A 14250-nucleotide genomic window follows, 5' to 3' on the forward strand; every position below is an offset into this window, starting at 1 on the left:
TGACAAATGCAGGTGGAATGGACTCATGGATTTGTAGCATTCGCTTTTCAGTTGAGGAAACGGATATCTAGAGAAGATAAAGTTCACACAGGTAGTAGCAGAACTGAGACCAGAACCTGGACCCATAGAGGGCATGCAGGGAATGAGAGCTCCCGGGGGGCAGCTGCAGAAAAGTGAAGCAGGTCAAGCTGACAGCCCCCTTGTTGTCAACCTCCTCCTGCCTCATCGCCTCACCTGTCCCCCTCCCACATCCCACCCTCTTCCGGCATTGAGCCGTGTCCTGTTTCCACGTGTTCCGGCTCTGAGCCAGCTGTCATAATCCCTGCAAGGTGTTAGACGATAACAGCTTGGGGGAGGATCATAAAATGTTGGCCCAGTGGAGGACATTAGAGGTTATAGAAGTCTGCAAGGAGTGTGTGCTGGGACAGATATTGCAAGAGATGCCAGAGGGCCTGGGCACCCGGCAGCCTGGCAAGGTGGCATTTACCTTGGGGCATTCACTATGGTCCAGCACCTGGTCTGTTCCCAGCCCTGCTACTCCACACGCTCCATTGTCTCATGCCCTCAGTTTGACTGGATGAGCGATGATCACTCATAGGAACAAAGCTCAGGGAGCAATACAAATAAAAAAGCCAATTTATTAATGTACAATAAGACATAAAGCTGGTGAAGTGACTGGAGCCCACTCAGTGCTTTTCTCGCACAGAATGAGAAGCTGCATGAAGTCAAAGCGGCAACTGGCTGTCCAGGGCTTCTGAAATCAGTGCAGAGAGGGTGTCAGGCAGAGAAGCCCAGAATTTAACGGCATTGAGTGCTAAGGTCTGGGGCCACCGCTTTTACCAGAAAGAAGTACCTGCCAGAACGGCTGGACGCATGCCCCCATCAAACTCGGCGTACTCACTCTCTTCTGGGCAGTGCTGGAATATGGCAGGCATCAGGCCAGGAGATAAACAGCATACTCCAAAGAGTGTAGTGATTGCAGAGAGCTGAAGAAGGAATTCTTTTCCAATGTGTTTTGAAGCCAACGAGAGATGATGAAGCACCCCTGATCTAGCCCCAATCTGGCAACCTTGGGAGTAATTACCATCTCCAGGGCAAAAGGAAGAAGCAGTTGTCAGAAGCTGGAGAAGCCGGTAGTTGCGGCCCTGAGGGAGAGAGCAGTTCCACAGGATCCAAGGCCTCGGGATGGGAAGAAACACATCATTGCCAAAGCTGTCTAGCAGGGAGGGAACTGAGGAAGAAATACTTGGGCTTCTCGCTCCTCCTGTCCTTTGATTCTGCTTGTGCCTCGCATTGGCTGAACCCAAGTAGAAGCCAGAGAGCTTGATACGATCTGTGGAGGCCAGCCTCTTGGGTCACAATCTGTGGAGGCCAGCCTCTCGGGTCACAGAGCAATGTAGGGAAGAAGGAGAACAGCTCCAGATGGGCAGAGATCCCTGCTACATGGACCTGCAAGCATTGTGCTTTTTCTTTCCCACACTTCCTGCCAGGCCACCCTGCTTCTGCTTGAGACCATCCAGAATAATCCCCTTCATCTGGTTACTCAGTGTTCTTCCAGCTGTGAGAGCTATTTTTTTCTCTTTCAGATGACTCTAGGTATCTCTGTTCTGATCAGGTAAATGATGGATTCATAAATGTAATCTTATAATCTTATTTTCTTTGTTTTCTCATGGTTTTAGGGCTAGGGCGGGCGCACCTCACAGGGGCTTCCATAAACCAACATAAGTCAGCCCCAGTAGATAGAAGAATTAAGGGCAGAAAGAACTCAAGAGCTGGCCAGGGCTCTCTCAAGATGGCTGTCTTGCCATCACTTTACCAGGAGTGTTTGCATTTTATTTTATTTTTTTTAATTTTTTTTTCAACGTTTATTTATTTTTTTTGGGACAGAGAGAGACATAGCATGAACGGGGGAGGGGCAGAGAGAGAAGGAGACACAGAATGTTTGCATTTTAAAAAAAGACTCTTAAATATATAAAATGTAAGGCCTGAAAGAAAGTCTCTCAAAAGGCAGCATTTCAGTTTAGTATTGGTTAAGTGCCAATACTTTAGTATTGGTTAAGTGGGCTAAATAATGCCTCCCTCAAAGATGCGCACGCCCTAATCCCCAGAACCTGTGAATATGTTGCCTTATGTGGAAAAAGGGTCTTTGCATGTATGATTAAATTAAAGGTTTTGAGTGTGGGGATTATCCTAGATTATCCAGATAGAGCGAATGTAATCACAAGGGTCATTATAAGGGAGACAGGAGGGTCAGAAGCTGGGAGAGGAACTGTGACAACAGAAGCAGAGGTTGGATTGATGTATTTTAAAGTTGAAAGAGAAGGGGCCATGAACCAAGACATCAGGAAGCCTCTAAAAGCTAGAAAAGGTGACAATTCTTGCCTACAGCCTCTAGAAGGAACATGGACTTTGATTTCAGCCCCACAACACCCATTTCAGACTTCCGACCTCCAAAACTGTAAGAGAATAAATTTGTGTTGTTTTAAGCTGCTAAATTTGCAGTAATTTGTAACAGCAATCATAGAAAATCAACACAGAGGTTATCTTTGGGGCAGAGGCTCCTTTCCAACAACCTTTAATCACAGGCTATACCAAAACTTGCTTAGGATGGCATTTTTGCCAACCGATCTTGGGTCTTTGTATAGACACCAGTGGGCTGGAGTCCTGAGTGTAAAAGCTACCCTGGTTAACTGTCCCATGACATGTGCAACTGATGTTAACATGGTTTCTGCCCTGATAAGCATATTCCCAGCCCTGTCCTTCACTGCTCACCAGGTCAAGGTTGCTTGGGGTCCCCATCTCCAAGACTTTTGAGCCCAGAACTGCATTCCCAGAAAGTGAGAAAGGCAGGCAGAGGTGGTGAGGAGGCCTCTCCAGGCAGGGATGGTGGGCCAAAAAATTGAGGAGTGACACAAAGGACTTTGTTTTCCTCTTGTCGCTCTGTTTCAAAAATAGCCCAAGGAAATGGTTTTGAATCTGCTTTGAACTGAAATACTTGGGGGAAAAAAAATCCTTGGCGTGAACTTCAGGTCATTTAGCAGATTTCCTTAATTTTATTCTCCACCCCTGTAGTGACCCCAACAGGCTCTGGGAAAAGGTCCTTCTCTGTAAAGCTGTTTTCTTTCTTCTTCAATTAAGTCACACACACTAAATGGAAATGAAGAGGACATCGCTTAAAATGTGCCTTTAGGATGAAATGGAATATGAAAAGGCTCAAATCCATTTTAGAGACAGCCTCTTCTGTCAGAAATCAATACAGCCCGTGCATTCTACAATGTGCCAGTTCATAAAGTAAAAACGGCTCGAACTCTCAATTTAACATTTTCAAAGCTGATATTAAATTCCAAGATTTTATGTCTGCTGTTGCCCATTTAGGACCAAGTTATAAATCTGAAGTCTCTCCCCAGCTTACGCGTCTGACAGTGCTCGATAAAAACTTTTATAATCAAGTTCAAAAAAGAATCACAAATCTCCATCTTGTGATTTTTAGCTTACGACAATCTGCGTAAAAAACATCTCCCTGCCTTGATGTTTGTCAATATTTGTCATTTTAAGAAAGGGGTAAAATAGAAATGCTATGTAAACTCTTACCTCTTGGATGAAAATTATGGTTAGTAAAGGATTCAATGAATAAGACGTCTTCACAGCGGCATTTATACAGAATGACAAGGAAAAGCCAGATGGAAATTCAAGTGACAACCATGATTTGCTATCTATGGCATTCACAGTGAAACAGAAGACAGGCCATTATCTGGAAGTAAAAAAAAAAAAACCACCAAAAAAAACCGCACCCCACAACAACAACTTTTCTTTGCTCATTAGCATTTATTCCAGTCCTGCAGGCCAGCCATGCACCCATCCTTCTAAATTATCCTTAGGCTAGAAATAAAGAGGCCAGTTTTATCCATAAGCCTGTTTTTGGTGATCTTCATTCTTCAGAGCCAGAAACAAACAAACAAAAAAATAATAATGAGAAAGATATTTTATTCAAGCAAGTTGGAGTCTGAGTGTTTTAAATTTTCCTATCTGTAAAGAGACTGGAAACAATACATATACACATATACATATGTAAACACCCACATATGCACAAAAACACATGGATAAATACATATTACTAAAATTAGGAAGATAAGCATGGGAATGGTAAACATCAAATTCAGGACAGTGGTCACCTCTGAAGAAGAGGGAGGGGGACATAATGAAGAAGACACACAGGAAACTTCAGGTGAATCTGTAATGTTTTACTTTTCAAACTGAATAGTTCACAGGTGCTCATTATAGTAATGTCTATGCCTTGCTTATATGCACATCTGCCAAATGTTATCATTAAAACAATTTTTTTTTTTAATATTTTTAATGTTTATTTTTGACAGAGAGAGAGAGACAGAGCATGAACAGGGGAGAGGCAGAGAGAGAGAGAGACACAGAATCAGAAGCAGGCTCTAGGCTCTGAGCTGTCCGCACAGAGCTCAATGCGGGGCTCAAACTCACAGAGTGCGAGATCATGACCTGAGCCAAATTTGGTTGCTCAACCGACTGAGCCACCCAGAGGCCCCTCATTAAAACAAATTTTAAAGAAAGGTTAGGGTTGTGTGAGGTTCATTTCATGTGTCAACTTGACGGGGCAAAGGGAAGCCCAGATAGCTGGTAAAACATTATGTCTAGGTGTTTGTGAAGAGAGAGATTAGCATTTGAATTGGAGGACTGAAGAGACCCATTCTCACCAATGTGGGCAGGCTTAATCCAATCTGGTGGGTGTCTGAATGGAAGTAAAGGTGAAGGTGAAGGAGGAATTCTCTCTTCTACAAGACAGATTGGAATGTTCCTCTTCTCCTGCCCTGGAACTTCAGAGATTCTGGTTCTCAGACCTTCGGGACTCTTGGCTTTCCTGGTTCTCTAGCTTGCGGACAACTTTTTGTGGGACTCTGCCTCCATAATCGTATGAGCCAGTTCCCATAATCTCTCTGTCTCTCTCTGTCTCTGTCTCTCTCTGTCTCTGTCTCTCTCTTTCCCTCCCTCCCTCCCTCCCTATCTCATTTCCTATTGACTCTGTTTCTCTGTTGAACCCTGACTAATATAGGTTGGGTCATCAGAGAAATGGGGAAACGAGGGAACAGTTCAAATGCGATTCAAACTTAGCACGGCTTTGTTACTCTGCCCGAGGTCTCTTTGCTAGTTCTACATTGGAGTGGGGACCGAGAGGTCATGTCAGTGACAGGGGAGGCTGGAAGTCCAAATGGTGTGCTGGATTATTTATTTATTTATTTACTTACTTACTTACTTACTTACTTATTTATTTATTTATTTAATGATTTGCTGGCTTATAGTGGCTTCTGAAAGCTGACTTACTTTCAGGAATTTTACATGTCATCAGTTAAAGAAGTTAAGCTTGCAATTAAATAAGTTATATTGAAAGCAGAGTAAAATAACTACTTAAAACATCACATCTTAACTATTTTACTACTCAATACTATTATCTATGCTCTCGAAGTTGTTTCTATGTATTGTATCTGTATGGTGGAAATACTCTTCAATTCACACCTTTACAACTCTGCATTCAGTGACACCATGGAAAGTAGGAGACTCTACTAATCAGGGCTCCTTGCTGCCCACCCACCCCCCATTTGAGAACCTGTTGTTAACATTTACCAGCATACCACTGGGTGGAACCCAACTTCTTCAGCAGTTTCTTGCCTCTAACTTCATTCTGAACATTCTGAATTCTCAATCACCAAGAAAAACTCACCCCTCTGCCAGGTTTGGATGACTTCTGCAAAACCAACTGGGTAGCTTCTTGAGGTATTAGGCAACTGGGTAGAATTTTCAAGAGAGAAATGGTCTTTTCTTTCTGTACATCCCCAGACCCCAAAGTATCAACTGTCAATGTCTCTCGTAGTCGCCCATCAAAGGTGCATTTGTCTGTTGGGATAATTCCAATACCAGATGTCACATTGTTGGGCCAGAGGCCTCTGTTTGGCTACCCCTGTTCTAATTCTCTTTCCTTTTTCAGTCCTGACTTGTCTTCAGCTGGTCTCGGGCCTTGATTTATGTAATATAAGGAACTGGCAAAGGGGCGGGGCACTGGCCAGCAGAAACCATGGGGTGTGTAAGCTTGAGCAGGTGGCCTGATGGCCAAATTCTCTGCTGGATTGAAGGCGTATCCTTTGGGCTGTGTCCCTGCTGCCAGTAGAGCCTGAGGCATCTGGAGTTTAGCAAGGAACAAACAGGGGCTGGTTGAAGAATTATCTCATCCTGTGCCTTCCTTCCCCGCCTGTCAGCGGCGCCTGGGCCTGGGGCTTCAGCCCCCTGAACACCAGCCAGAGTCGAAGAACAGTATTGGTTCGAAAGGGGGTGGAAGGAACTTGCTTAGTATTCAGAGAAGTCAGAGATGCTGCTAAGTACAATCAAAAGTATAGGTTCCCTCTTGAAGTGGATCTTGACTTCTTCCCCATTCCTAGTTCCTCGCCAAGCCATTTCAAAAATCAGCTTCGTGAGATATTAAAAAACACTCTAAGTATCCATTAATAGGGAACAGCTTAAGTAGGTAATATTCTGTCTTAAGAAGGAAAATTAAATGTCAATGAAAAATTACCTTTCCTTTTGAATATTGTATCATGTAAAACTTGTTAGAAATGTAACATTTAAAGGAAACGAACTGGGGCCCCTGGCCAGCTCAGGTAGTAGAGCAGGCAACTGTTGACCTTGGGGTTGTGAGTTTGAGGCCCACGTTGGGTGTGGAGACTAAAAATAAACTCTTTTTAAATTTTTTTTTTCAATGTTTTTATTTATTTTTGGGACAGAGAGAGACAGAGCATGAACGGGGGAGGGGCAGAGAGAGAGGGAGACGCAGAATCGGAAACAGGCTCCAGGCTCCGAGCCATCAGCCCAGAGCCTGACGCGGGGCTCGAACTCACGGACCGCGAGATCGTGACCTGGCTGAAGTCGGACGCTTAACCGACTGCGCCACCCAGGCGCCCCTAAAAATAAACTCTTAAAGAGCTATAAAAAATAAACAAACTAAATGGTTATGTTGTAGGGATCACACGGCACATGAAAAATCTACCTTCTACTATTGAATCCTGTATTCAAAAAGAAAAACTGAATTGTTTTAGGTAGAACTAACTCTATTCACTTGTGGTTTAGGATAAAATTTCCAGTGACTGCAAATAGGTTTAAAAAGTGCTGAAACGCAAACAATTTACATGAAAGGGAAGGTAACACCCTCTAGAAAGCTGACAGAGAACTCAAAAAGTGGCTCCGGGGAGGAAAGATCTTTAAAATCATAACGTGCAAGAGACATGGGAAGAATTCAAATGAATTATGTCATGCAATGTGAGTGTGGGAAAAAGCCATATTCCTCCCTTAGAATGTTATTTTATACACTATATGATTTTAAAGATGTACGTGCAACCAAACTAACAGATGGTTTTAAGTTAAAAATCATGTTTTAGGAGACCAATGGCACAAGGAAAAGGGCACAGCAGTGATTAAATCAGTATACAGATTCTTGGTATATAAAAACTATCTATAAATACAAATACATGTGATATACATAAATGTATATCAATCTGGAAGAAAAGGCACCAAAAACAATTAGTGGTTGTAATTGTATGTAAGATTACAAGTGACCTTTATTTTCTTCTTTATATATTTTTCTAGTTTCCAAACTTTACACAATGAATAGTCATGACTTTTAAAACAAAAAAGAATCTTATTTTAAAAACAACACGAGGGTGCTTGGGTGGCTCAGTTGGTTAAGTGTCTGACTCTTGATCTCAGCTCAATCTTGATCTCAGGGTTGTGAGTTCAAGCCCTGTGTTGGGCTGTGTTGGACTCTGTACTGGGCATGGAGCCTACGTTAAAAAAAAAAAAAAGATTTAAAAACAATACGATAGGGGCGCCTGGGTGGCTCAGTCGTTAAGCATCTCACTTTGGCACAGGTCATGATCTCACGGTTCGTGAATTCGAGCCCCACATCTGGTGAGTTCAAGCCCCCCTTTGGGTGAGCTCGAGCCCTGCTTCCAGTGAGCCCCACTTCTCTCTCTCTGCCTCTTGCTCACTTGTGCCCTCTCTTAAATACATACATACATACATAGATACATACATACATACATACAGTAGATAAGACATCTGCCTGGAGCCCTTGTCTCCAGCTGTGCACTCATGGATCGTCCTTAGTAGTGTGGAGTAGAAATGAAATTATTAATAGCTAACTTTCACTGAGTATGAATCGTGTACCCAGCAATGTACGGAGTACTTTGGATTATTTTATGTAATCGCCACCCCAGTCCCGTGAAGTTGGCATGTATACTCTGATTTGATAGATGAGGAAATTTAGGATCAGAGAGGATTAGTTCTTTGCCTAAATCATACAACTAGTGAGTGGGGGTGCTGACATTTAAGCAGGCAGACTGACTCCAGAAGCCACACTCTCAGCTTTGGCTCTTTGCCGTGCGGCCTCCCACCACTCCAGGATTCCAGAAGCTAAGTGGTCAGCCCATGGGGAAATTCCTAGCCAAGTGTCCTGAGTATTTGTTTTCAGCCTCAAACTTCAAGGAGCTGTAAATTTTAATGGAGTCAAGCCAGTTCCTTACCTGGGATTGTAACGTTTGGGTGAATAAAAGTTTGAGAGGAGTTTGTTGGGTAACATGTTTTCACCTACTTTAGGGGCAAAAAGACTTCCCAAGGAATGGGACAAAAGGATGCACTGGTTTTCAATGGGGTCTTCGAGGATGCTTCTGGGGCTACTCAGGTAGCAAGGAAGAGATGTGGATTATGAGGGCTGAGCAGACCAGGGATGGAGCACCACTTTGGGCACTCTAAGTAGTCACGGGCAGCAGAGTCAGAGAAGCCAATGGAGGCTGTGAGAGGGACCAAAGACTAGCTCCATTCAGCAGAAGAAAGGGGATTGGCACTACTGGGCACACACAGTGTGCTGGGCATTCACGTTTGCTCTTCCATTCTATCCACCCCACAAGCCCATTTATGTCATTATCTCCACTTGACCATAGAAGGAGGGGAGGCTCAGAGAGATGAACCCATCTGAGTGATTGAGCAAAAAAGGCCAAGATTTGAATTCTTGTCTTCCTGGCTCCAAAGGGTTTCTGTTCTTGTCAGTCAGTGCCCGGCAGGAGATACTCTAATGGAGTAATTGAGGAGAGTTTAGCAAAAGGGCCCCTGACAAAGGTGTGGGCAAGTGATTGTGTTCAGAACATGCGACCCCAAAATACAGCACCTTGGCAGATTGAATATTTTAGGCTGAAGGAGTTTGAGGAAACAGGAGAAGGAGGAAGGTTGCTTTGACCGCCCCTGGGCCCTTGCCCTTCTTCTCTAAAACAGGTCACAAAACCCCCATGTGAAAGGTACCCTCCCTGTACCAGGAGGAAGGAAGACATTCTTATCATTATAGGCCAGGGGATTGGGGCTGAGAAATCTGTGGAAACAAACCTTGTTAAATTAACCCTTATCTTCCTCGTGATTTCTTCACCATTTACTCCCCCTAGCCTAAGGATTTGTCTTGTCAAATCCTTACAAATTTACTGCTTCTTTGTCTGAAAGGTATAAAGCTTCGTGTTCTGTTCACTTCTTCAGGTCTCTATCTCCTGCGAAGGCTTCCAAGTGCATGAAAAAATTTAATAAAAGTTGCATAATTTTGGAGGGGCCTGGGTGGCTCAGTGAGTCAAGCATACAACTCTTAATCTCAGCTCATGTCTTGATCTCAGGGTCATGAGTTCAAGCCCCGCATTGGGCTCTGCACTGGGTGCGAAGCATACTTGAAAAAGTTTTTGTATGATTTTTCCTGTCATTCTGTCTTTTGTCAGTTTAATTTTCAGACCCATCCTGGGACCCTATCATTTATCCATAAAAGGCATGGAATCCTGACACGTGCTACGACATGGATTCCAAGTGAAAACATCATGCTAAGTGAAAGAAGCCAGATGCAAAAGGACAAATACTATAGGATTCTACTTACCTGAAATACGTAGAACAGACACATTTATAGACACAGTAAGTAGAGAAGAGGTTTCCAGGGCTGAGAGGACGGTGAATGGGGAACTGTTGTTTAATTTATTGTTTAACAGGTATAGAATTTCAGTTGCGGACGATGAAAAAGTTCTGGAAATGGATAGGGGTGAGGGTTGCACAATAGTGTGAATGTACTTAATGTCACTGAATTGTGCACTTAAAAATGATTAAAATGGTGGGGTGCCTGGGTGGCTCAGCCGGTTAATTGTCTGACTTCGCCTCAGGTCATGATCTCATGGCTTGTGGGTTTGAGCCCCGCGTCAGGCTCCAGCTCGGAGCCTGGAAGCTGCTTTGGATTCTGTGTCCCTTTCTCTCTCTACCCCTCCCCCACTCATACTCTGTCTGTCTGTCTCTCTCTCAAAAACAAACGTTAAAAAAAAATGTTTTTAATAATTAAAATGGTTAACATTTTATGCTATGTATATTTTATGTCCCCTTCCCCCCAACACACAAGCCTTCCCACTGCTCAAATCAGAACTCGCTCTAAGAGGATGCAGATTGCCAGAACTCTTAGGTTTTCATTGTGGGGTTTAATGGCTCTTTGAACTACCTCATCATCCACTTTTTTTTTTTTTTTAACCAACAGAAAAACAAAATTCCCTAGCCTGACTCTAAATTTTTCACTGGGGCCCTCTAAGCCTGATGGCTTTTCTGGTAACACAAGTTTTTAAAAAAATGCTTATTTATTTTTGAGAGAGAGAGAAAGAAAAAGAGAAAGAACTAGCGGGGGAGGGGCAGAGAGGGAGGGGGACAGAGAATCTGAAACAGGCTCTGTGATGACAGCAGAGAGCCCCGTGCAGGGCTCGAACTCACAAAACTTCAAGTCACAACCTGAGCTGAAGTCAAGCACTCAACCAACTGAGCCACCTACGCACCCTTCTGACAGTGCAGTTTTGTGGACTGATGGCTCTGGGGAAGGGATGAATCCTATTTTATTTTCCTTTTTGGTACTGAGACCCTCACCCCACCCCACCTCAGAGCGGCTGCCAGCAGCCATCTGTCCCTGTTGCTGGGGTTGAAGGGAGAGCGGCTCTGAGTGCCTGCCTGGGGACAATTCAGGGCCTCAAGAGGTTCCCAAAGAAACTGCTCTAAGGTTATTCATTTGATGGGAAGACACTGGTGAGACGAGGATTGAGTTTTGGTGGGGTTGAGCCCGAGGCCCACGTGGAGATATGGCCTGGGAATGGATTTTGACAGATCCCACCCAGTGGGTGGCTGAAGGGGTGAAGGAAGCTCTGTAACAAACCCAAAGCTCGTTGATGTACCCCCAGCTGCAAGGGTGGGGTTGGGGGCAGGCTGGGGAGCCCCCAGACCCTTATGGACTGAGTAGGCTTCCTGGACCACTGGTTTAATGTTGTGTTGTCACCATTTTGAAAGTCTTCATACATATATATTTTTTTAACAAGGGGCATCACACTCTTCTTTTGCATGGGGACCTGCACACTGTGTAGCCGGTCCCATCTGTAGGGTATTAGAGGGAGAAATTCCACCTGAAGGCAATGGGCCAAAGGATCAGGTGGGAAGGGACTGGGACCTCCAAGTTGTAGGTCCAGCGACAGCAAGCGTGGTGTAGCAGGTGCACAGGAGACAGGATCCAACTTCTCTACCAGTCCCTTTTATGAGAAAGCTCTCCAGGCAAACCCCAGACTCTGGGGCAGGAGGGGTGGGGGGTGGTGAGACCAGTATCTGCCTGTGCAGGTCTACCTTGTTTTCTCTTTTGCTTTGTCCTTGGGTGTCATTCAGTCCTAGCCTGGCCCTGTGTCTATTATTCACGGTTAGCATTTTCATACCTAATATTTCTACGTGTTCTTTACACTTCTTTTTTTTTTTTTTAATTTTTCAGTGTTTATTTTATTTTTGAGAGAGAGAGACAGAGTATGAGCAAGGGAGGGGCAGAGAGAGAGTGAGACACAGAATCTGAAGCAGGCTCCAAGCTGCCAGCACAGAGCCTGACGCGGGGCTCAAACCCACGAACTGCGAGATCATGACCTGAGCCAAAGTCGGACGCTCAACCGACTGAACCACCCAGGGGCCCCATTCTTTACACTTCTTGCTTCATCCCGCGTATCTTTTGTCTCTTTATTTCTACTTGAGGCTTGTTTTAGATTCTTGGTCTGTTTGTCCCTGTTCAAATCCTTCTGCTTCAAATCACACGGGTGGCTTGTGTGGTTTGCTGTTGTTCTTCTGAAGGAGTAACAGCGCTCCAGGTAGGAAGCACACATTCCCCAGAAGCGCTGGTGGCTCTGTCCTGTACTGTGTGCCGGAGAGTGCACAAGGCAAGGCCCTGGTGTGAGCCACCTCCCCAGGGGCTTCTCAAGCCTTGTTGCTATAGTTATTGTTGTTGGTGTTGGTTCCCGGAATCCCAGTTTCCCTCTGTAGTTTTTCCAGCAGAAATTTGGGAAAGGGAGCCAGTGGCCCTGCTGGTCTGCCAACGTGGCAGATACTGGAAGTCTCTGGCTCACGGCTATTTCTTGCGTAACCCATCCACACAGTATTCTCCCTCCCTTGTAGATGGGTGAAACCTATTCTATCGTAAGTTGCTAGGTACGAGCATTTCTCCGTTTTAATCGGTCCGCTTCAATTCATTTACAAAGGGCCGATCTATTGCTACTGCCATTTAAACAAGATCCTGAGAGTGGAGGCTTATATGCAAGGTATGTGTGAGGAGAATGCTATCGTTCCTGAATTCTGATTGGGGGAATTTTCTTGCAGTATCATTGGCCAAAAGTCAGGCAATTATGCAGGAACATGTTCTCACTTTTTGGAGAAGGTATTTAGGGATGAAATATTATGATGCTATGATTTATTTTAAAATATGTAAACATTTTGGGGTACCTGGGTGGCTCGGTCGGTTAAGTGTCTGACTCTTGATTTTGGCTCGGGTTATGATCTCACCATTCATGAGTTCGAGCCCTGTGTGGGGCTCTGAGCTGTCAGGGCTCTGGGCTGACAGCTCAGAGCCGGTTTAGGATTCTTTATCTCCTCTCTCTGCCCTTCCCCTTCTCTCTCAAAATAAATAAATAAACTTAAAAAAAAATAAAATACTTCAGCATTTTTAAAAACGTTTATTTATTTTGAAAGAGAGAAAGAGAGAGATGTGGGAGGAGCAGAGAGAGAGAGAGAGAGAGAGAATTCCAAGTAGGCTCCACACTGTCATCACAGAGCCCGATGCAGGGCTCGAACCTACAAACTGTGAGGCGACCTGAGCCGAAACCAAGAGTTGGATGCTTAACGAACTGAGCCATCTAGGTGCCCAATACTTCAGCATTAAAAAAAAAAAAAAAAGGAATTTATAAAATGAGAATTGTTAGTCCCTAAATTTACATTCATAAGACCATAGGTTGCAGGAATCATTCTTGTCGGGAAGTATTGTTTCTCTTTTATACTGCACATAATCTGCCTCACATTGTACATAATCATGTTATTTGTTCTATGTAAATGCTATGGTTTGGACATTTGTGCTCTCCCCCCACCCCTAAATTCATATGTTGAAATCCTAATGCCCAGTGTGATGGTATTAGGAGGTGGGGCTGTTAGGAGGTACTTAGGTCATGAGAAGGGAGCCTTTATGAATGGGATTTGTGCCCTTATAAAAGAGGCTCCAGAGAGAGCCCTGGCCCCTTCCGCCAAGAGAAGATGCTGTGAGGAGGGACTGACCATGAACCAGGAAGCAGTCCCTTGCTAGAATGTCACCATGCTGGCACCCTGATCTTAGACTTCCAGCTTCCAGAACCATAAGAAATAACATTTTGCTGTTCATAAGCCGCCCAGTCTGTGGCATTTTGTTACAGCAGCCTGAATGGATTAAGACAATAAATATCTGGCAATATCTAATTTCATGAATTCTGCAGAATTAATGCCCATTTGACAGACGAGAAACCTCCATTTGGGACTGGAATGGGACTGGAAAACCTGATTGCAAATGGCTTATTCCTGAGACTGTCGACTGGAGGCCTTAGTTGCTCCCCACATGGACTCTCCACAGGACTGCTTGACAATGTTCACAGCACAGGGGCTGGCTTCTCCCAGAGTAAGTGATCTGGGAGAAAACAAGGAGGAAGTTGCAATGTCTTCTGTGACCTAGTCTTGGAAGTCCTTTCTGCCACATTCTATTCATCAGAAGGAAGATAGTAAGTGAAGACCACCCTCAAGGGGAGAGGATTTAACTTCTAACTCTTGAAAGGAGGAGAATCCAAGAACTTGTGGGCGTATAGTAAAGCCACC

The 14250-nt window shown here is 44.4% G+C and overlaps 1 long non-coding RNA gene across 4 annotated transcripts in view; it reads left to right on the forward strand.

Annotated features, from left to right (window-relative positions):
- The window catches only part of LOC109500879, a 70283-nt gene that overhangs the window by 2133 nt on the left and 53900 nt on the right, over positions 1-14250 (forward strand). For all 4 annotated transcript variants that reach the window (XR_006599690.1, XR_006599688.1, XR_006599689.1 and 1 more), the window contains exon 2: positions 9822-10008. This is a non-coding gene — a long non-coding RNA (uncharacterized LOC109500879). The remainder of the gene's footprint in view (positions 1-9821; positions 10009-14250) is intronic.

This window comes from Felis catus, chromosome B3 (genome assembly GCF_018350175.1).
Source record: "Felis catus isolate Fca126 chromosome B3, F.catus_Fca126_mat1.0, whole genome shotgun sequence".
Classification (NCBI taxonomy): domain Eukaryota; kingdom Metazoa; phylum Chordata; class Mammalia; order Carnivora; family Felidae; genus Felis; species Felis catus.